This window comes from Arvicanthis niloticus, chromosome 14, assembly GCF_011762505.2.
Source record: "Arvicanthis niloticus isolate mArvNil1 chromosome 14, mArvNil1.pat.X, whole genome shotgun sequence".
In the NCBI taxonomy this organism is placed as follows: Eukaryota; Metazoa; Chordata; class Mammalia; order Rodentia; family Muridae; genus Arvicanthis; species Arvicanthis niloticus.
In genome coordinates this window covers 8,147,501-8,171,321 of record NC_047671.1, presented here as the reverse complement: position 1 = coordinate 8,171,321, position 23,821 = coordinate 8,147,501, and positions in this window count along the sequence as shown.

Here is a 23,821-nt window from a genome sequence, read left to right as displayed (position 1 = left end):
CTCTGTAAATTGTGGGTCTTAAAGAAAGTTCACGGGTGATATCTGTAATCATGGGACCACTGGGCTCTTCCTCTGTTTTGATTTTGAAGAGAAAAATCAAAATACAGAGAAGCCCGTGTCCAGTTCATCTGCTGCTATTTTTGGAAGCTCACGCATATTCGCTATTTTATGTGTTCAGCACACACGAGGCATGTATAAATCTAAGATATATAAAACAGGAGCACCGAACACAATTTAAACACGTAATAAGGATTTCATTTTCCTCACGCGGCATATACAATTGCAACCATGAAGACACTCATCAGGCTCTCTGGAATAATATGACTGAGTTTTGAATTGCTGTCCTTAAAGCTCTGACAATGAGGGACAAAGCACCACACCCGTTAACACAGCCGCAAAAGTTGAAGCCGGAGAAGTTGTTCTGAAGAAGCAATTATTGTCTGTTACTCCATAGTGCCACCGCATGGAGTGATATTCGAATATAATTCAAAGGCTTCCTACTCGGGGAGCAGTCTGTTAACACTAGGGACAGTTGCAGAAGGCAGCAAAGAGGGATAGCCGGTCTTCTCCCTGGCGTGGGAAGTCCAAAATGTTGCCTCATGAAAACAGAGATAGCCCGTTGCTCAGAGCACAAATGCATTGTAGTAAACACAAAGCCACCACCATCTATTCCATCAATAAAAGGGAGCCATTTGGTAAAAGGATTCATTACACATTTTCTATTTAAATCAGTTTATAAGAACCAGATGTTAAGCTTCCCTTGATAGGAAAGGAGGAATTATAAATGAATTAAACTGATTTTTTTTTTTCAGTCAATCTCTTACTGTCCCCTTGTTCTCAACACTGGAATCTGGATAATCACCTGGATGCACACTATTCTAATATTAATGTCAGTGCCTCTGTCACCTCTTCTCTGAGACATCACATGAAAAACGAGGAAAGCCCATCAGATCAAAAGCCTGTGTTTTGTCTTTAATGCAAACATACAGGGGTCCCAAATCACAACGACTAGAGAATTTCAGCATCAAAAATCTGTGCCTAAGAAGAACATCTACAAAATCCAGCCCAGACTTTAGTTCTGTGCTTTAATAAAGTGCTTGTAGTTTTGGATTTTCATGACCCCTTGTCAATTGGTTGTAAAATATAAATTATAATTCCATCAGGTTTGAGAGCTGGTTTCTATTCTTGTATAGATGGTGTTGTCGTTGTGAAGATGCCCACACCAGCCGGGAAAAGTATTTCATGTTCTCCCCCTGGGCCCTGCACCCTACATGGCTTGCCACCTGCCAGAAGCTTGCCCTGGTAATTGTCTATAAAGGAGCTTCAATTAAGTGCTTGTTCTGGATGGTCTCACGGAAGCTTTCCCACTCAAACATTTCTAAAGAGCAGGGCTTACAGTAAGCTGCAGGGAACAGAGAATGGGAAGGGAAAGAACCTGGTGCTGCTGCTGTCTGTCCCCAGGAAGGGCCCGCGGAACTCAACCTTAACGATCTCTCCTCCTCTCCTCCGTTACCTAACTTCAACACTATTTTTTCCTTAGACTGCATTAATGAATCCAATAAATAAAGCATTGTATCACCCATCCGGAATGGACATTAATTTTAGAACAAAACATTAATCAATTTAAATTTATGTACTAATGCAGACACAATCAATTTCAACTTCTTATGACAATTAGCAAGGCTTTTGCTACATCTCTAAAACACACTGACCCATCAATTATGGTTTGCATCAAAGTAATGCTAATGACACCACCTCAGTCCTTGGGCTGTCAGCAGCCCACCCGATTGGTCAACGTGAATGCAGCCAATCAATTAATATAAATTATACATGCATGGAAAGATGGGTTAATATCATAAGTTAATTTAATTAATTGTGTTTGATTAAATGAGGTGCTTTCATTAGCCCACTTAGCCACGAACCATATATACATCATCATAATCCTTTTACAAGCTCAGCCGGCCCAGACGCAGGCCTGACATCCACAGCATATTCAAATCGCCGGCCTCAGCCATGCAAACCTCCCTGCATAATTAACAGCTAAACGAGCTGCAGTCACTTAAGCTGAAAAGAAAACTGTTCCCATCAACCTCTCTGATACTGTTTAAATTGAAGATGTCATGGGTAAAACAAAGGTGAACAGACGATGGTAATTAAAAATTAAAAAGGACAAGGGGGAATTTTCAGCTAATGGAGGCAAAGTGGAGACAGGACCAAGGCTCCTGCAAATGCAAGTGTGGGTGTCAGGTCACCCCGGGACTTGTCCTCCCTGGGTTGTGCTAAGCAGGGACATCTGCAGGAATCAGAGAGATGGACCTGGGCGTAGACAGGGAACAGAGATGAAATCAAGAGCCACCGTAGCGGGAGCAAATGAAATTACAACGTGAGGCTGCTGGCTGAAGCCGCTTCCCCATTATCTCGTAATGGACTCCACCACACAAGGTGTGGCATCCTGTCCTGGAGCTCTGAGCGCTGGTCGTGTTCCCAGCCATAGCTGTGATGTCAGGTATCAAACAGTGCCTATAGAGGGGCCTCACCCAGCATCTGTCTGAGCATAGTGTTCATTAAATGGATTTTTGTTCAGACAATGTGGCAGAACCTTGACATAAAATATAGGGGTGTCTGATGGAAGTTATTCATTCCTTCCTGGTTCGATGCACAACCTTCCAGGGATGGTTTTAATTCACACAGCTTCCCATAGTATAACAAATGGTGCAGCTGTGTTGCAGAGGCAGCCCCAGGCTTGCACTGTAGCTTCCAGGAATATTCTGGGCACAGCAATGGTGGAAACACTCTATAGGCCATGAGGACGTGGGACTGAAAGGGGGAGGGTGGCAGGTATACTAGAAAGAGTAGAATTAACCACACACAAGTTCCTACCATTGCTGAGGCCAGTGTGCTTTACACATCTGTTACAAGTGGTCTCCCTTCCTCCAATTGCAATTTGGGCACCGCAGTTCATTTGCAGCAAAAGGATGGAATCTTGACAGAGGGACATCTATGCCAACTGCGGGGAAGACTAGCATGTATGCGGTCATTACCATAAGTAACAGGACTTCATAGAAAAAAAACATAAACACTGCAGACAGACAGTGACTATCCACAGATGTATTCAATTACCATTTGCCTGAGAGACAGGCCCACGACTTGAGGGAGAGGAGGCAGAACAGACTTCATTATAATTTGTTTTGGCAGCAAGAAATGGCTTGTTCCTTCCTATACCAGCTGGAGAAAGATCTCCTACTTCCATACAGAAGAAAAACTTGATATGAATGTAAATTCTGATGTGCACATGTCCATGGTGTGTCTGCAGAACAGGAAATATAGCTAACAAGCTTGTGTGTAATTCCCTATGGCAGGATGCTGCTGCTCTGGCAGAGTCAGCTCAATCCGAGGCTCTCTCCTATGAGAACAGCCCTTTCTAGCAGAGATAACGGTGTCCAGTCTTTATTGGTTAGGCGTAGCCCAGCCACCAAACTTCTGCCTCTCCTTCTGGTTGCTGCACTGCCTCATGTTGTCCTTTGAGTATCATTTCTTCTCAAGAGAGTTATACTCCTCCCATTGTGGTATTTGAGGTTTACGTCAGCAAGCTAGTCGGTGCTTATAACTATGACATGGTCAGTCTCAAAGAGGTGTTGAGCCTTCATTCATTATCATTAGCCAATAGAACAGAATATCCTTTGTGTTCTAGTCAATGTCACTATGTCAATTGCACGACTCATATACTCTATGTTATGACTAGTGATTTCACAAACCTCCCATGGGACTGGAGCGATGGTCAGTGGTTAGGACCCCCTGCTGCTCTTCCAGAGGATCTGAGTTTGGATCATCAAATCTATGTGAGGGGCGGCTCATCACCACCTGTAACCCCAGCTCTAATCTGACTCCTCTGGTCTCTCTAGCCACCTGAACTCATGTGTTTCTGTCTCCCTGTCTCTGTCTGTCTGTCTGTCTGTCTGTCTGTCTCTGTCTCTATCTCTCTCTCTTTTACACACACACACACACACTCACACACACACACACACACACACACACACACACACATTCATATACACATAATTAAACGTGATTTTTATTTTGAAACTTGGTCTTACTGTGTAGACCAAGCTGTTGTTCAGCCCAGACAGACCCACCTGCCTCCTGAGTGCTAGGATTAAAGACATGTACCACCACACTTAGATGATAAATATTTTTATTAAAGAAACCCCTGTGATTAGAGCCTCAGTATCCATTTCTGTTCCCTATTTGTAGAAGGCTGTCTGGATGCTAGTTAAGGCTTCTGAGTTACCCCAGAACCAACCGTATCCCAGGATCTACTTTTCTATAAGATATCTAAGGTTCCAGGGCCTCAAACCACATGGATCATCTCTTGCCCTGGCTCCCCTCTTGCCTGCATCTATTGCCGTGACTCAGTTTATCCATGCTGGCAGACGGGTAGCCATCAGAGTACAGAAGCAACCTGGACTTCTTCCAGTAACTGCATGAGGAGGCTATATTTTGAGTAAGGAAATTAATGGATTTCCTATTTATTGAGAACCTTGAGTCTCAGAACTACAGCCACACACACTGCAGTTCTGTCATGTGTTGTCCCTGTCTTTCTCCCTCAATAAGCTATGCCCACAGCAAATTATTAGTGAAAGATTAAATACGTTTTTGAATCTTGTAATAAATTGGTATATAAACACCTGAGCAGATTCTCTGGGTACACTGCCAGCTGTTCCGTTCTACCGCTGTGTAATGTCAGAGGGCTGTAAAATTGCTGGGACCCAGCATACACTCCTCCCAGCAGAAGCTTTGAGGGACTAAGTAGATCCCGAGAGAACCTCATACTTCTCAGTGACATGAACCAGAGAGGGGGCACTGCTGATTTGGAATGTACGGTTGTTAACCTGACCTTAAAGACTTAGAGGAATTTGCTTGAGAGTCAGTTAATGTTTAGATTTTACTTTTCATAATGCTATAACCAACTACCAGAGAAAACAACGCAGTGGGACAAGGGTTTATATTGGCTCACGGTCTGAGAGCAGTGTATCCTGTGGGGCAGGCAGGGCAAAGGGAATGGCTTGTGGCTTGGCAGCAGGCTTGTGAGCCAGCTTGCTTAAACTCAGCTCACAGTTCTTTGAAGCAGAGGAAGAAGCAAAGGCAGGATAATAAATGGAGCCAGCTGTAAAACTCAAGGTCTGTGTCCACCAGATACTCACTTCCCACAGCTAGGCTGTACTTACACTTCCACAACCTCTCCAAACAGCTCCAGCAGCTGAGGGGGAGAACACTCAAACCCAGGAGGCTGTGGGGGCGGGGCCGTTCATTTCACACCTAAACCTTAACAGCTTATCATTATTCAAGTGATAGAAGTCACTGAAACTTTAAATACACTCAGGGTTATTTCTCAGCGGAGCAGGCAGAGCCTGTGAGCTTCTTGGTTGGTTGTTCTTGCTCAACAACAACTTCTTGCTTTTCCAAGTCACATGTTTATGGTGGCACCAGCCTACCAAAAGCCATCTGCACCAATCACTTCTCAAAATCTAAGAACTGGAGTCTTCTCAAGCAGCCCAGAAATCAAGTAAGTAGGAGAAACAGTTTGAAATGAAACAACAAGGCTGGTCAACTGTTACTGTGGTACCAAGGTGTGTGAGGAGCCCAAAGTTCTCTGCTTGAGTTCAGGGAGGCAGCATCCCAACACCTCTGTGTGCCTGTGTGTGCCTCTCTCAGGCAGTAAGGAGCTCAGGTTTCTACCCAGCAGGGGGAAGGCAGACAGCTGTGCAAAACCAATGCCTATATGAATTCCAAATAAAATTGTTGAATTAAATCTTAAAGTTAAGATTCTCGAATGCAAGATACAGGAGATACTGTGGGGAAGAAAAACCTTTATCTGATCTGATGTCATCATAACACACAGCTGAAAGGAAAGGTTATGCAAATGAGCTATTGTGATGTGCATGCTGGGACTATAATAGGGGTAGCTGTGTGGGGCAGTCTGCACTCACATGAGAGGAACCTGCACTGTGAATTTTGGTTCCTGTCTATAATGTGAGATGCATTTGGCTGTCCTTCAAAGCTTATGGTTTTGCACTTAGACAACCTGGAAGCTTGCAGGTACCCTATGGGACTGGATGCTGAGCATCTGAATATTGCCTTCACATGGAAACAGTGTGGCAGCCTAAACCATCACTTGGAACTTATATTAGTCAGAAGACATTCTGAGCAGGAGAGAGGAGGAATGAGGGCCCCAGAAACAATGACATATTCAAAAATTGCTTCTTCTATACAGCTAGAAAGAGATGGGGGTAAGCAGCGTACAGAAGGTATTTATTTGGTACCTCCTCCATCCCGAGAGTAACACTGCAAACAGTCAACCTCATAGTCACACAGAAATAATTCAGATGCCTCCTGACCTCTGGTTTGCTATTCCTGACGCTGCTGAAAGCTCTGGATGTGCATTGCAATTATAGTCAGGTCAAAGTAGGAGGGTGGAAAGGAAGTCAGTGGAATGCTTGCTATGTAAGTGAGAAGATCTGAGTTCCAATTCCTGGCACCCACATTCAAGAGCTGAGCATGATGGTGCATGTGCTGGGGAAACAGAGGCAGGAGACAGCAGATACCTGCAGCTCACTCATCACCCAACATGGCTGAATCTATGAGCTCCAGATTCACTGAGACACTCTGTCTCAAACAATAAGGCAAAGAGTGACCAAAGAAGACATTAGATGTCAACTTCCATCCTCTCCTCCCCCCTCCCTTTCTGTCTTCCCTCCCCTCTCCCTTTTCCTCTCCCTTTCTCCCTCCTGGTCCCTGTGATCCCCCTGTCCCTCTTCCCACCCACGTAAGGTTTTTTTTGTTTTTCGTTGTTTGTTTGTTTGTTTTGTTTTGTTTTAAAGAGAGAAAAAAAGTCATTTCTTTATTTACACTGTGGTGGAGAAATTCCCTTACACTATTTAACTAAAAGGGGATAATTATTCTTAAAAGGAAAAAAAAAAGAAAAAAAAAGGTACTTTAAGCATTTAAACTTGCACATTTAATTTCTAAACCTCCCCTCAATCTATTTTTTAAGTTGAGTATTTTTTTTCTCATATTAAAATGATTAGAGTTGGCAATAAAGTGCCGGGAGCAGATTTCTAACCCTTATTTCAAATCTTTGTGCATTTTTGGATAAGGGTGTTATCGAAACCTCTCGATAAGGCTAGAGAATGGTGATGGGCGTAAACCAGGCACCTTCTCATCTTTCCTTCTTTCTTACTGCTGTGCTGTGTGGTGTGAGGGCTCCAATGTGCCTTGGCATGTGTGAGGAGGCCAGAGGACTAGGTGGAGTCGGCTCTCTCCTTCATGTCTACACTGGTTCCAGTGGTGGAGTTCAGGCTCCTTCTCTCCTGGAGCCTTCTCAACACTCTTAACTTTTAAAGTCTAATAAGGTAGGTGAGTCAAGACACAGGGTACATCAGAATGAACCAACCTTTGCACCTAAACGGTGTGTGCAGGAAGCCAGGCAGTGATGCCAGCTTCCTGTGCCCCTATTTAGGTTCAATATATACTATACACACATGAAATGCACGGGTACTCTGGGGATGGAGGAAGGGCTAGAGGTTACCTGTAGATGAGCATGGCGAATCATTTTAGGGTGAGTGATGCTCTCTATATAGGTAGACTATAGACACTGCTCAGTTATGGAAAGTTACTGTCAAGCACTGAAGGCATAAGCCCCAGTCTCAGGACTCAGGGGTTAGGACAAGAGGATCCAGAGGTCACAACCAGCCTGAGCAACTCTCTTAGTTACTTTCTTGTTACTGAGGTCAAATTTCATGGAAAAAAAAAAGCAACTTAAGGGAGATTTTAATTTGGCTCATGGTTCTAGAGAAATACACACAGCCCTTCACAGATAGGAGCAGGGAGCAGACAGGATGTATAAAGTCCTAGCTGAGAAAGCAGACAGTGGACAGGAAGTGGGGCTGAGCCATAAAACCCCAAGTTCCACTGTCCATGACCCATTTCCTTTAGTGAAGCGTCATCCCTTCAAGGTCCCAGGAACTTCCCAGAGAGCACCAGCTGGAGACCAAGGATCCAATGTGATTTTACGGCAGACATTTCACAGTCAAAGCACAGGCGTTACACTGAAACCCTGTTTCATGAAACAACAAACGATAAAAGGTGACTGTCCTGAGCCCACACCTACACTCTGTGGTGTTTATAAAAAAGATAAGGAGAGAAGGAATATGTTTGGTGGATGTGAGTCAGGTGTGGGAGAAGGGGGTGCCTCTGCAGGCCCTCGCCAAGACATCCCTTCTCCTGAGAGACCAGCCACAGGGTGGTATAGTATAGACTAGAGTTTATTCAGGGCATGGGGAGGGGAGTTGAGAGAATAGTAGACACACACACACACAGAGAGAGAGAGAGAGAGAGAGAGAGAGAGAGAGAGAGAGAGAGAGAGAGAGAGAGAGAGAGAAGAGGAGTAGAGGCCTGCCATGAGCATGTGGAGAGAGGAGGGGTAAGCAGCCCCCTTTATAGTGAGTCAGGCACACCTGGCTGCTGCCAGGTAACTGTGGGGCAGAGCCTAGACAAACGGCCAATGCATACTGGGTCCCTTATTCTTTTCTATGCCCCCTCACACTCCTTTCTGTCTCTTAACCCTCGTGTTTAAAATCCATTTTAAAATCTGCTTTGATAAACTAATGCGTGAGTTTCACTACATCCAAACTGTCAATAACAAGGAACTTTCAAAATATACCAAACAATGTGTATTTAAAGACTATCTCTTAATGGGCTTAAAACTAGAGAGAAAGTGGTGGCTAGGTGGTTGGCCCTCAGTCTACTCTCTCTAGTATGGCACAGTGTGATGCCAGCCCTGCAGAAGACCTGACACTGGGTGCTCTGAAGAGAACATCTCTCAAGTTAGAAGTTAGATGGGTCCTGGTCTTTCACTGTGGTCTTTGGGAAACTATTATCTTTTCCCTTGTCTCCTTCTTTGCCCCTTTCACAGGTATCTGAGCGGCATTCGGGGCTGCAGGAATGGGCAGGCAGTGTTTCTGTGGTACCCAAGCAGTCATCAGATAGGACCACTTCCTTCTGTGGGTATTGTTCTGTGGACTAGGATCAGAGAAAGATGTTTTTATCCTATGAAGTCACTTCCCACGTGCATACCTTCTCGACTAAGGTCTGTCTCTGGGGTCTAGTGTAAAGCTTGTGTGAAGCTAGCAGGAAGCTTCCTGCTACAGCTTCCTCAGATAATGTGAGTATAGTTGGCATGTTGGTATCATTGTAGCATGAGTGATGAATCCTAGCACTTCAGAGACAGAGGGGGGCAAATCTTCATGGTTTGAGGCCAGTCTGATATATACAGAAAACTTCAGGCCAGCCAGAGCTATGTAGTCTCAAAAAAAACAAAACAAAACAAAACAAACAAACAAAAAACAACAAAAAAAACACAAACAAACAAACAACAACACATCAAAAACATCTAATCAAACAAACAAATGAACTCAATTTGAACACTTTCTTCTTAAGTTGCCAGCAGCTCTTCCCAACTCAGAATTTTTCCAATATGGTTGTTCCCTAAATTTGGGCAAAAATTGAAAAGAGGAATCTGTTATCCCATAAGCATCATGTGCAGGAGCGTGTATTTAGGCTGAGGAAAATGAAAAAAGGTGAAAAGGGATCCAGAGGAGGTATGGTGCAGAGCTTAGGAGATGGAGAAAGAACAAAGAGAGGTGAGAGAGATAAAAACCAGTGCTGCTATAATAATAATAATAATAATAATAATAATAATAATAATAATAATAATAATAAATGAGAACAGATTTCAGAAGTCCACCAGAGAGACACACAGGATGAAGATTCCCTGTGTCCTGTTTAGTTGGCCAGCTGGTGTGGGGGGTGGGAGGTCTTGCTGACCCCTGGAGAATCCATGAGCGACTACAGATCCCTGGGTAAAGAGAACTTGGATTTGGAGTGGGTATCCCTGGGTTAATACCACATATGCTGGGGCTAGGTTTTTAGTAGCAGGAAGGTAAGAAGGTATGGCTGTCACATAGCCCCTACCCAGCGTTCTTCAGAAGGCAGGCCGAGGAGCCCATAAATGAGAACCATTGTTATAGAGACTAGAGGCTGACGTAGGCAGAGGACAATCATGTGATGTTTGGGCTAGGCTGCCTGTGACCAGTGATAGGTGACTGGACACAGGAGGGAAACAGGAAGGTTAATGATAGAACTGATTGTTCTTTGTGTCTAGAAACAGTTACAGACTGTGGCCCTGACCCCAGAGAACAGTATTCTAGGATAAAAGGCATCCAGAAAGAGAAGGCCACCTTCCCAGGAATTTGGTCCCATGAAGGTTTCTTTGGCACGTACAACCTCTGGGTTGGGTCCTGTGTATCAGTCCTAACAGTGGACAAGGTCACCTGAGGATCTTCATTGACTTTGGCATTCAACAGTGAGGTAGAGACACTGGACTTTACAACAAAACAAAACAAAAGCAAAAAAAAAAAAAAAAAAAAAAAAAAAAAAAAAAAAAAAAAAAAAAAAAAAAAAACCAAAAACAAAACAAAATAAAACAAAGAAAACCTTCAGGCCAGTGTGCCTTTTGTCTACCATCTTCTGTGCCGTTCTGCTCCTTGGATAACTGTACAGGTTTCCTGGGGAAGGCAAATGATGGCCTCTCAGAATTTTCAGCAGCCATGTTTGCAGCCTCTCCTTCCTCTGAGAGGTTCCAGTTAGCTTCTCTCTCAGTCCCTTCTGCTCTCAGCGAGTCTCCGGGACTGTGCTGCTCTTCCTGCTTGCTTTCCTGTACTGTTAGACAACACTTCCCCGACTGTCTCATAGCATGCAGAGCTTCTGGTTTCACGGAAATCCTTTTCATTTCTTGTCACATTATTGCTACGTACTTAGGCTTAAAATCAGGGGCTCATGCATGTTAGGCAATTGTTCTACATCCCAGAACTTTTTTTTTTTTTTCATTTTTCTTTTTTGAGACAAGGTCTCACTAAATTGCCTAAGGTGTTCTTCAACTCACCCTGTAGCCTGCAGACCTTGAACTGAAGAACTCAATACCACCAGGCTAGGCGAATCTACATCTTAATATATGAACCACATTGCTTCTTAATATTCTTTATATTAATAATATATTTAGACACTCTTCTCCTCTTGGCCTTTGTTATATTTTTATGTAACTCCAGAGTTACTATTTTCAATACTATCATCACAAAGAAGAAAAGTCCCATTAGCTATTGAGGACCAGTCAGTTAATGAGTGCTCACCTCTGCCAGATGTGTTTCAGTGCCCATGTATTTTCTGAGAAGTTCTGAGGCCAGTGGAGGAGGGCTGGCATTTCTTGTGTCCCATAAGCACTCAATTCCTGTGGATAAGTTATGTTGAACATGGGTCACTCATATCCCAATTAATATTAGTTTTTTGTATTATATTCCAAAAAGCTTGTTCATTCTGGTAAAGTATACAACTGAACAGTATCCGTTTATTTCTCTGTTCCTCAGCAGCTTGAGGAGACAGGGGATGTGTATTTATTTTATTTTTGTTTGCATAAGCTTTTTGTACTTTGCATTTTCTTTACTGCTCTAGCAAGCTTTATTAAATATTTTTTTCCAAGACAACTTCTGTCATTGTTACTTTCCTGTTATTTGTTTCTGATTCATCATCTATGGCTTTGCTTGCTTTCTTCTTCATTGTGTGTTCTTTTCTTTAAATCAAGTTAAGAGACATTAGAAGTAGTATCTGTATTCTGTTTCCTATCATATGAGAATTTTAAAAATTCTCCTTTTGAGAGTCTTGTGTTACATCTTCATTATCGTTTATCTCAAAAGACATTTCTAATTACTTCATGTTTCAAGTGGATTTGTGAGTTCCTGTGACAGTTTTGCTTTATTTTCAGATGGTTGGGGATTTTTAAAGCATCGCATTCTTACTGATTTATGACAGAACTCTAACTATAGATTATATGAGTTCTATCCTTTCAAATTTCTAGCGACTTGTTTTATGCACAACAAGGAGTCTACATTGATAAATATTCTTTATGTATTTCAATACCATATAAGAATTCCACTCTTGCATGTAGAACCCTAGACATGACAATTAGCTCAAGTTTGTTAACAGTAATGCCTCCATTATCATATAAATATTCTGTATTTTTATCTGTTGTATCAATTATGAATAATGTGCTATTAGGATCTTCGACTCTAAAGGTTTGTGGATTTCCTTTTCTAGTTTTACATTGCATTATATATAATTTCTGACGCTATAGTATAAATACTTGATGTATTCATAAATTGAGTATCCTAGAGCTTGGAATGTCTCCAGACTGTGAAATGCTCTGCATGCAGGAGGGCTGCAGCTCAGTGCACAGAACACACCCTAGAAACTCGGAGCAGAAGCACACACCTGGGATCCCGGGGCTGCGGAGATGAATGAAGGGTTTTTGTCTGTCTGTTTGTGTTTAAATAATGTAATTATGTTTTGCTGTTGTAACCTTTTCCCATATTTCTGGGACAAGGTCTCATTCCGTAGCTCAGGCTGACTTCAGACTCATGTTGATGCAGAGCTTACAGATGGGAGCCACCACACCTAGCCTAGTGTCCATTTTCCAGGACGATTTGTTCACCCTTTTAGAGGGTTTGTGGACCTGTTAGTTAATGTTTGGGGTTGAATTTTGAGTGTTTTAAGACACTGTTATTCATATCTTGCCTTCTGCCCTTCTCTTTCTTTCCCTGGCTCCTATTTCTGAGCTCTTAATGGGAGCCCAAGGACAGGGCTTGGGTTCCTGTGGTTTGAGTTAGGTTGTGGCTGGGTTCTTTCTCTTCCTGACAGCAGGTGGTTATCCTCACCACCTGTCCCCACTCAGAGTCTCCTCCCTGTCCCCACTCAGAGTCCCCTCCCTTCAGCTGGGCACCCTCACCCCTTACTCAGAGTCCCTTCTTTGCTCACCCCATGCTGTTGACCCATCTACTGAATCTTTCATGTCAGCTGTTGTATTTTTCACATCTAGATGTTTTCTTTTATTGGTTTATAACCTTTGCAGCTTTCACATGTACTGGCTTTTCCATAATTACAATTGACTCTCTCTTGACCACTTACACACTCTTTGTACTGACTCTGTAACTCATCACAATTATTTTAAGGCCTTGTCTAAATTCTATAACCTGGGTCATGAGTATGTCTGTTAATATTAGCTGCTGTACCCTTTGCCTATGTTTTTCATATTCTTATTTATGTTGCCATGTATCATTTTAATATGATTTTTGCCAGTGTACTTGGCATAGCTAATGGTATATTGTAAGCACCCTAAATCCCTCTTCTCTAAAATATAATGAAATATAAGTAGCCAATAAACTACTTGTGTAAGTAGGCTTTTGTGCTGGTCATCTGAAGGTGTGTGTGTGTGTGTGTGTGTGCATACACACACACGCGCGCGAGCCTATGTGTGTTTGGTCTGTACTCACAACATATAGACCTCAGACCTAGAGCATGTTGCTGTGTCTCTCATTCTCAAGTCTTGTCTTTCTTCAATCCTAATGGGAAGCCTGGGGTAAGCAGCCAACTCTATGACTGATCAAGTGTTCAGGCACCAGCTCTGTGTGACAGGGAGTTCCTCAGAGATCTCTCTTCAGATCTCTGCTTCTTCCAAATGACATCATCATGAAAACCTTCAGGCTTTGTTTTTTGCTTGTATAGTTAAGGGTTAACCATGATGGGGAAAATTGATAAGCAATTTTGGGTGTTTCCCTTTCTTCAGGTCTTTTCTTTTGGGGGTCAACACCCTAGTGTGACTTTACTTTCTGAGCGTCTTCCTTCACAGTTTTGCAGCTCCAATACCTTCAAATCCATCTTCTGAAAGCATGACTCACGTTGTCTATGGTGTGACCTTTAACCCCATGACCTGGAAACTCTGGAGGCAAGTAAGGTGCTCATAGGAGAAGAAAGCACCCCGAGGCTCTTCTCCTACCCCTCCTCTTGCATTGTTAACACTCTCCAGCTCCCTGTTTCTGATTACGCTTCCATCCCTCAAATACTTTACTATTTCATCCAGAATTTATAACTGTTTGGCAGAAGAGTTGTTATGATCCATTTTGCAAGTGGACAGTAGAAGACACTGCAATTCTTCAGAATTCACTTTAATATTTGAGACTGAAATGCCACTTATACTGTTCTTTGTGAAATATAAATACTTACACTCCCTAAGCTGGCACCATGACTGTCCCAGCATGCTTTCTGTTACCAAACACAACTTACAGGAGGAAGGGGTTTACTTGCTCCTCAGTCCATCACTGAGAGAAGTCAGAGCAGAAACTCAAGGAAGGGCGTGCAGCAGAAACCACGGAGGAACACTGCTTACTACTTTGTTCTTTAGCTTATGTTCAGCCAGGTTTCTTACACAGAACAAAACCTTCTGCTTAAGTCTGGTATCAAAGACAGTGGGCCTGGGCTCTCTAACATTAACACACAGTCAGAAAATCACTTGAGGCTGGGACAATTTGATCAAGGTAATCCCTAATTCAGACTCAAACAGGTAGCTCTGGCTGTATGACATTGACCTCAGAAGCTGACTGGGACAGTTTTGTGCACCATCCAGCAGCACTCCCTGCAACAGTAGCTTTCCTGAGGATATAAAAGATTCCTGCATGATGCTCTCACCACGTGCTCACAGGATGGAGTTGATATGAAGAGGCAGTGATGAATGTGTATTTAGGACCTGAGGGTTTCAGATAGACAGACAGACAGACAGACAGACAGACAGAGCAAGATAATTTCACAAAAATCAGAGTAAAATGAGTGAGTGTTCCGGCTTGAAAACCAACTCAAATGTCCCTCAATCTTCTCTCTTAACTACACAGTCTGACGAAATGTTGAGTGTTTCAGTTATATTATTAATAATTATATTTAACATTGAAAAATATATAGAAGCTGGGCTGTGGTGGCGCACGCCTTTAATTCCAGTACTTGGGAGGCAGAGGCAGGTGGATTTCTGAGTTCAAGGCCAGCCTGTTCTACAGAGTGAGTTCCAGGACAGTCAGGACTACACAGAGAAACCCTGTTTCAAAAAACCAAAAAAAAAAAAAAAAAAAAAAAAGAAAGAAAAAAGAAAGAAAAATATATTGAAATAAAACTTTAGAAGAAATAAGATCATAACTTTAAAAAAAAAAGAAAACTTCCTAAGGTTTCAGATCATGGACAGACACATTGTCCCACCCCTGCTCTGAGCAAGTGGCAGATGACAAAGGCACTCCCATGTGAAGGGATAGCTGAGTGGCCTCATTTCTAGAAAGCCTGTTCTTTTCTCTACCATCCCCCAATAGAACAAACAAAGGGGGCATTTCCTTGTGGTGACCTGGACACAGCTGAGACATTATCTGCTGGGCTTGTAGCTGCCCCTCATTGTTTCCCCCTAACAGCCACTTGAATGTTTTAGGAAAACTCAGTGAGCTGGGGAACACAATTGAACTTGTTTCCCTAATGTGACACCCTAAAGGCCAAAGCTCTATGGTTTCCAAGATGTCCCGTTTAGATTGTGATAACCATCACCAACACCCATGAAGCTGAGACTGTCCCGCATCTCAATAAGTAGACTATACATAGGACAGTGTCTATGAACTGGATATGCTCAGTGCTTAATAGACAGCACTCCATAGGGGTGGACACACACAGCGACCTGGCTGCTGTTCCTTCCAGAGCTAAGTGCCAGGGACAGTGATGTGAATTCTGCGTGAGTTCTCTCTGGACCCAGACAGCCACAGTGAGCTGTCCTTGAGCAGTGAAAGGGTTTGGTGATTCTGGAAAACATCTTGTTTGGGGGGTGGGTGTGCCATAGTGGAAGTGTATTACTTTCTCATTGCTGTCACAAAATGCTTGACAAAAGCAAGTTAAGGAAGGGTTTGTTTTGTCACATTTTGAAAATACAATCTATCATGATGCTAAGGCCAGGATTATAACCTGTCTGGTAGCATTGTATCCATAGTGAGGAAGCAGATTGATGGGAGGTATGGATCAGGACAGGCTTGGTAACATTGTATCCACAGTTTATGCTGACAGGGCTTGTAACATTGTAGCCATAGCCAGGAAGCAGGTGGTGGGAAAGCATGGAGCATAAGAAGGCTGATAACATTGTATCCACAGTTCATGACAGGGATTGTCACATTGTATCCACAGTCAGGAGGCAGATGATGGGAAAGCATGGAACATAAAGAGGCTAGTAACATTGTATCCAAAGTCAGGAAGCAGAAAGAGATGAACAATGGTGCTGGGCTTTCTCTCCCCCCCTCCCTTAAGCTCAGGAGTTCAGGCGTGTGTGTGTGTGTGTGTGTGTGTGTGTGTGTGTGTGTGTGTGTGTGTGTGTGTGTGGTTTGAGCAGGGAGTCTTCCAGCTGTGCTCCTCAGAAGCTGAAGAGGAATAGGCTGAGATTCCAGGAGCTTTCTGCTTGCTTTCTTTTGGGGAGGTTTCATCCATGGTCAGAAGAGCAGCCAAAAACCACATCGTGGACAGTTTGTGAAATTATTGCACTGCTTATGTGTCTGGCTAGATGACTGCGGCTATGTGAGGCCCGATGGACTGCTCCTATGTAGGGAACAGCATCCGAGCTATGCTTAAAGAAGACAGAAAAGGGCAGACAACTTGGGAGCCTCCATGTAGTGTTTTGTTTTTGATCTATACCTCCTACTGTGGGATGGGGAGAGGACACTCTACCAGCTACTCCAGGACTCTGCATCTTCATGTCTGGTTTCATGTCAGAAATAAGCCCTGATGGTACATTGACCTCTGGCTTCTGACACGGTGAGGAATCAGAGCGCAACTCCTGAATTGTAGCTGGGAATGGCTACATCTTCTTGGGGTGGGGGTAGTGTGTGGGTCTTGAGGTAGGATATCTGAGCAAATGGAGAGTACTGGAGTAATATGGGCAACGTTGGGGTCATCACCAGGGAGACTCTTGCTATAGGCTAAGCACACTTGCATTGACCTCTGGTGGCAAGATGTCATAAGGACAGGGTCCTTTTGTTTTTCTTTGACCGCTGACAGAACAAGTAGTTTACATAGCAGAAAATATCTTCCTCAAACCCTAATCTCTTGCTTACTTCTGATTTTAGAGTTTAGCATAAGAAAAGATATACATTCAGAGACCTTATTTCTTTACTTTTGCCTGAGTTACACAGTTTTCCTTTTCCTTTAAACTGTCAACAGGGTCTGAGGGAAGCTTCCCTGATTAGTCACTGGTACCACCACCCTATTGATAGAGTCTTTAGTTTATAGTTTAGTTGCTAACTAATGAAAGGACATCAAGGTTTATTGTATTTCTCCCACCATGTTCTGAAGTGTACAAACTTTGAATCTAGACTTTCTGTGCACCTGCTGTATCTGTTGATTTCTGTTATTACTTCTTAATTACTTTTTTATTTCAGTGTGTGTGTGTGTGTGTGTGTGTGTGTGTGTGATGCATACACATCTGGAGGTCAGTGGACAACTTGTAGGAGTTGGTTCTCTTATTCCTCTACCTTGTTAGTCTGACTCAGGGTTTGAGTTTGGGTCATCACACTTGGTGGCAAGTGTCCTCATGCACTGAGCCCTCTAGTCAGCCCCCACTTGCCAGAGTTTTAGCCATGTCCAAGCTGTTACATAAAAAACATGAAGGACAGAGGATCGCAGCTGGAGATGATGCCACGTGAGATTGCTACTTTCCCGTGGCTACTGATGAACTTCTACAACTTGTTTCTCTGTCTAGTCTTAGGTCTTTGGAACCCAAAACTTAACATCTCTTCTCTACTTTTTTTCATTTTGTATACAGTTTGAAGAGACTGCTGTGTCTGTTCTCCCATGTCCTATGTGATTTCTGAAACGTGCTTGGCATGTAGGCTGTACAAGTGAACCTCATGATTCAAGAGGCCAGTGTAATACCTGAAGGCCACTGAAAGACACTGGAGGGGTTCTAAGGCTGCAAACCTGGGCTCTGACACTTGGTCTGCCTATTATGCCCGCCGTAAATTAATGCCTGCATTTGGAACCATTCTTCTTTATGTTCATGGTCATTTTAATTCTGATATCATGGTTTTAAGAAACAAGAACTACTTTCTGAATACTCATGACTCATTCTTCCAGTATTTAAAAAAAAAAAAAAAAACAAAGAAACGAACAATCAAACAAACATAAGGACACAGAGCTAAGTTTAGCACATTTAGAAATACATCGGCTTCTTGAAGTAGAAAACTCCATCCAGTCCGCATCAAGGAAAATGTAGCCTGTAAATATTTTATGAAGAAAATGCAATCATTCCCACATTGCTCAAAACAGATGCCAAATTTATCTGATAACAGCGTGCCCCTACAGGTTGGCTAGCTTGCACAGTTCACATCTGATTGCAAACATGAAACTCGTAGAGTCTCGAGCTACAGCTTAACCACGCAGCACTCTTTACTAAAGCATGCACAATATGCCCAACTATTGCTAATTCAGCAGTGAAAAATAAATTACACTTTTAAGCCAAACAATTAACACTCAACTTTAAACGCTGCTTGCTGAAGCAAGTAGATAAATACCACAGACACTGCCTCACAACTCCCAAGCCCTGCTGGGTTCGCCAATTTGACTCATATTAATATTTGCTCATAAGTCTCTTAAGCCACTTCATTAATTCTAAGATGGACTTACACTGAAAAGTGCTCTGTGAGCTTCATGATGTGGAATCAGGTCTTTTAGGATTCATGAACCAGTATCATCCAGAGTAGTTGAATCATCATGGAGCATAGCCATGGGGAGATGTCAGGAGTCTCTGAGGCACAAGTGGGTAGAGGACTACAGGATCTGTGACATTTGTATGGGTATGTGCATACTCGTGTGTGTGTGTGTGTGTGTGTGTGTGTGTGTGTGTGTGTGTGTTAGAGCATGTTTGTCAAACTTGATCTTTATTTATTTATTTATTTATTTATTTATTTATTTATTTATTTGAAATGAGGTCTCTCACTGAACCAACTACGCTACAATGACTGACTAGCAGTCCCAGGACTCCTTCTGTTTACACTTCTCCAGTGCCGGGATCATATGATGCCTACCGCATGCAGTCTTTTACGTGGATGCTGGGGAATCCACATTCAAGTCCTTATACTGCAAGACACTCCGTCTTCCTGGCCTGGATCTGTGGCTTTGTGACAACAGATTTAGCAAAGCATTTGCTCAGTTCTCTGTGACAGAGGCTGTTCCTTCCTCTGCATACATGTAGAACCGTTCAGAAGGTCTACCCCTCCCTCCCAGATTCCTTTCCTCTCCCCCCAAGTGCTTCAGCAATTCAACTATTTTTGGTTCTGTGAGAGAGAGAGAGAGAGAGAGAGAGAGAGAGAGAGAGAGAGCTGCTATAACCAAATACTTGATAAGTGCCAACCTAAGGGAGGAGGAATATGTTTGGGCCTGCAGCATTGGGGATGTGGGTCTCCATGCTGATAGTTGGCTCCATGGAGGCAGGAGTGTGCTGGTGGGGACTCTTCACCTCCACAGGTGTTGAAGAAACAGGAAGCAGAGTGCAAACAGGAAGTTGTAAGCTACTTCCTCCAGGAAGATACCACTTCCTAAAGGTGCAACATAGCTTTCTCAAACAGCATTGCCAGCTGGGATCCAGGTGGACAAACATAGGAATGTTCTAGTTTATACTACAACAGAGGTGTCATGGCATATCTGGTCAGGTGCCTCGGGTAGGATTTGACTCCATGCTGTCTGTTGAAATCAGGGGCCAAAAATATTATGAGCCATGAACCATGAATACAGGAACCTAAGAGCCCAGAAACACAGGAGCCAGGAGGCCCAGGGAATGAGGAGTCAGAAAGCCAGGCTATTGGGATCCAGAAGTTTATTAGCCCTGGAGCCAAAAATCAAGGAGCCCAGTGTCAAGAAGTTCTGGTTGTCAGCTGCCATCTCTAGCACTGCCATTTCTAGGCTTTGAAGAGGCAGGAAGGCATGCTCACGCCTCAAATCAGAGTGACATCTTGTTTGTAGACTGATTTCTCTTCAACTATAAAAATGCAGGAGTGTGTGCTACACCCTGTTTTGCTTTGAAATGCATTTTCATGGTTAGTTAGGTGCTGTTATCCAAGTTTCATGCTTTTCCTCAATATATGTATGTGTGTGTATGTGTGTGTGTATGTATGATATCATGATATCACTTTACAAAGCAGTAAACACAGATAGCAAAAGATATCAGAAACCTATAGTATAAGTTTGCCATATACCATGTATACTGATGGCTCAAACTCCCACAATGTGGACATGATACCAATATCTGTCGTCTTTTCTTTTGCCTCTTCCCATAAAGAACTGCTCATCAAACAGCAGGATAGCCAGAGAAGTAGCAATCTATGGATATCTTCAGATGGAATTCTCAGAGCAGCAGACAAACATTCTACAGCATGTCTAAAAACTCCTAGGTCAGCACATATCATCTATTACTAGATGCTTGGACCGACTTACGCTCCTTATGCTACCACAAGAGCTTAAGTCTGAACTCTTAGTGGCCAGTGCTGCAAAAGGCTGCTCACACTACAGAGAATTGCACACACTGGGGATTTGCCTGGGAATAACAACAACAACATGGTTCATAATTCCAATAATTTATTTAAGTGGTGGAATTTCTTCTGTACACACTACATGACAATTTGGACTGTATACTTACTTAGTCCTTACAGAAAATCTGTTATATATATTTTAAATGTGAAGAAAATGAATATATTTTTTTAAATTTATTTATTTATTTGTTTTAAACTCCAAATTTTATTACCTTCCTGGTCCATCCCCTGACTGTTCCACATCCCATACCTCCTCCCCACCCCCTATCTCCACGAGGATGTCCCCACCCCCATCCCTCACCCCCACCCCCACCTCATTAGATCTCTAAATTCTCTGGGGCCTCCAGTCTCTTGAAGGTTAGGTGCATCTTCTCTGACTCAACCCAGATTCAGCAGTCCTCTGCTGTATATGTGTTGGGGGACTCATATCAGCTGCTGTATGCTGCCTGGTTGGTGGTCTAGTGTTTGAGAGGCCTCAGGGGTCCAGGTTAATTGAGACTGCTGGTCCTCCTACAGAGTTGCCCTCCTCCTCAGCTTCTTCCAGTTTTTCCCTAATTCAGCCACAGGGATCAGCAGTTTCTGCCCATTGGTTGGGTGCACATATCTGTATCTGACTCTTTCAGCTGCTTGTTGGGTCTTTCAGAGGGCAGTCATGATAGGTCTCTTTTTGAAAATATTAGTGACTATGTTCAAGTACAAATGCTTGTGCATGGATTCCAATCCAACTGTGACTGTCTATGTTAGCACAGTATGAGATGGCCATAGTGGGTACTTACCACAAAGTTTCTTCTGTCCCACAAAGGGTTGTACATCTTGGAAAGAAGACCCACTCAGACAGGAAGGGAAAGTGGCAGTTGGAGAGTGAGAAGATACTGACAGAGGTGACAGCAACCAGCACAGGGTTCATGACAGAAAGTAACAGTTACAGATCTGAAGTGGGGATGCCAATCCCCAAGAGTAGAGTTCCTCAGGTGTCAAAGACACAAGGTGACAGTCATGGATCCTTAAGCAGAAAGGCAAAGTGACTCCCCCCCTGCCAGAGAGGATCGTGAAGGTCTCAGATACAAAATAGCAGTGACAAATTTGAAGCAAGAATCCTCGAGCAGGTTTTACCAGACAAACAGTTACAGTACGGATCCTGGGGGCTTAGGACACACAGTTACAGAGTGACTTGACATGGGCAAAGAAGTAGCAGCCACAGAGAGGAAAAGAGAACAAAACATACAGACTTTATAGGGACAGATAAGAAATTTCCATCAAACAGATGGAAGGAGCCCAGAGGTGGGAGACTACCTAGAACTCTAGGTCAAACACTTTAGAGGCTCCTGGAGACCCTTCCTAGTCTGAATTCCTCATTTCCCTGATTGTCTCCCATTTCACAAAAGTTGCAATTTCCTAGGGATGGAGGGACAACCCAAGACCAGCCAGTCTTTAAAAAAAAGCCATTTCCTGTTTTCCAAATCACTCCAAGTCCCCCGACCCTTCTTTAACTGGATCAGAGAATCCTGAGATAATATCCATGTTCAGTGCTGAGGGGTCTCAGCTGCTACTCAGATTCTTGGGTCACAGAGTGTAGGGGTAGGCCTGGACCAGCACGAGAATCTGATCCTACATTTAGTGATGTAGTTCCTTACTCTGCTGAGAATCCATCCCAATGAGAACAGGGATGGGACATCTACCAGCATAGGTTCTAAAAATCTCAGAGATTCTCAGAATGTGGGGTTGAACTGTAAACCTGAGGACAACAGGTTTGCCCAGTGAACAGTGGGCACGCTCCAACAAAAGCTGTATTCTAAGGCAAAGAGTCCCAATGACTATGTCTGCTCCTATTGCTGGGGACTTGTGCACCTGCATTTGAATCTAAACATTACCTCACTGTCCCTCTGGGACATGATTGTCTCTTTCTCCCATTGCAAACTTACTGCAGCTAATTTGTTACTAATTTGGTTCTCAGTTAAACATACTGAAAAGAACAGGAAATCTGATCCATTGCAACATTTATTCCTTTGCCTAGTGTCAGATAAATAGGTTAGTATGGCTGAGATTAAGTTTGCAAAGATATGCCCAATGGCTTGACCCAAGATAATTTGCGTTTTGTTTCTCAGTGTGTAACACACACACACACACAGAGAGAGAGAGAGAGAGGGAGAGAGAGAGAGAGAGAGAGAGAGAGAGAGAGAGAGAGAGAAACAGACAGACAGACAGACAGACAGACAGACACAGACAGAAAGACAGTCAAGAAACCAGCCAGAGAGTCTGACAGAGACTGAGACAGACAGACAGACAGACACAGACACAGACACAGACACAGACACAGACACAGACACAGACACAGACACAAAGACAGAGAGCCAAGAAACCAGCCAGAGAGTCTGACAGAGACTGAGACAGACAAATAGACAGACAGACAGGAAGGCAGAGAAGAAGACAGAGACAAGAGACAAGGAAACACACAGAGAAGGAAACCAGCAGAGGCAAGGACAGAGAGAAGGACAGACAGACACATGCGTGGTCCAAGAAGAAGCTAGACATGGTTATGAGACTTCTAATGTTGAAATCCGTCCCCTATTCACTTTACTAAAAGGTGATATCTGGATCCTTATAACATCCACATCACTCTTGGTATTTGATCTTATTATACAGTTTGTTATAATTTTTACTGAATGTACCTAATGATTTCAAGGGCAGAGCCATTTTCAGTGGATCACCTGTGATTTTCCTGGTCATAGAGACTTGTTTCTGTGGGTGTTTCTGAACTGTGATATGTACATCTCTCAGTGATCTTGCCGGGGCCTTGGTAATGGCAAGAACTCTAAACATCATCCACCAGTTTCTCTCTAACTGCTAACAGGAGAGCCATGGGTGAGCCTTGGAGCTACTGATTCCATGAGAACAGGATCCTGGTCTTCGGACATAAACAGTTATGTGCAGTTCCAAGAGCATGTCTGGTTGAGCCAGTCTGCCCCTGTCCAGCCTTTGTTCATGTCCTGCTCTACGTTAGGATCAAGCAGGTGAGGAGAGACCACCCATAGTGCAGGTCAGCTTCTTCCATGTCTGCTGTTCCTACTTTCTACAGTGTCCCCCTTGCAGTGGCTGCCTGCTGCCCACCTGACCAGCACCTGCCTGGCTGCCTGCTGCCCACCTGACCAGCACCTGCCTGGCTGCCTGCTGCCCACCTGTCCAGCATCTGCCTTTCCTCCCAGGTCACATCACCCTATGAAGCCTGTGAGATAGATTCCAGACACTCTGCCTTTCGCTACCTTCATGCCTCCTCTCCTTTCTCTCTTTCCCTT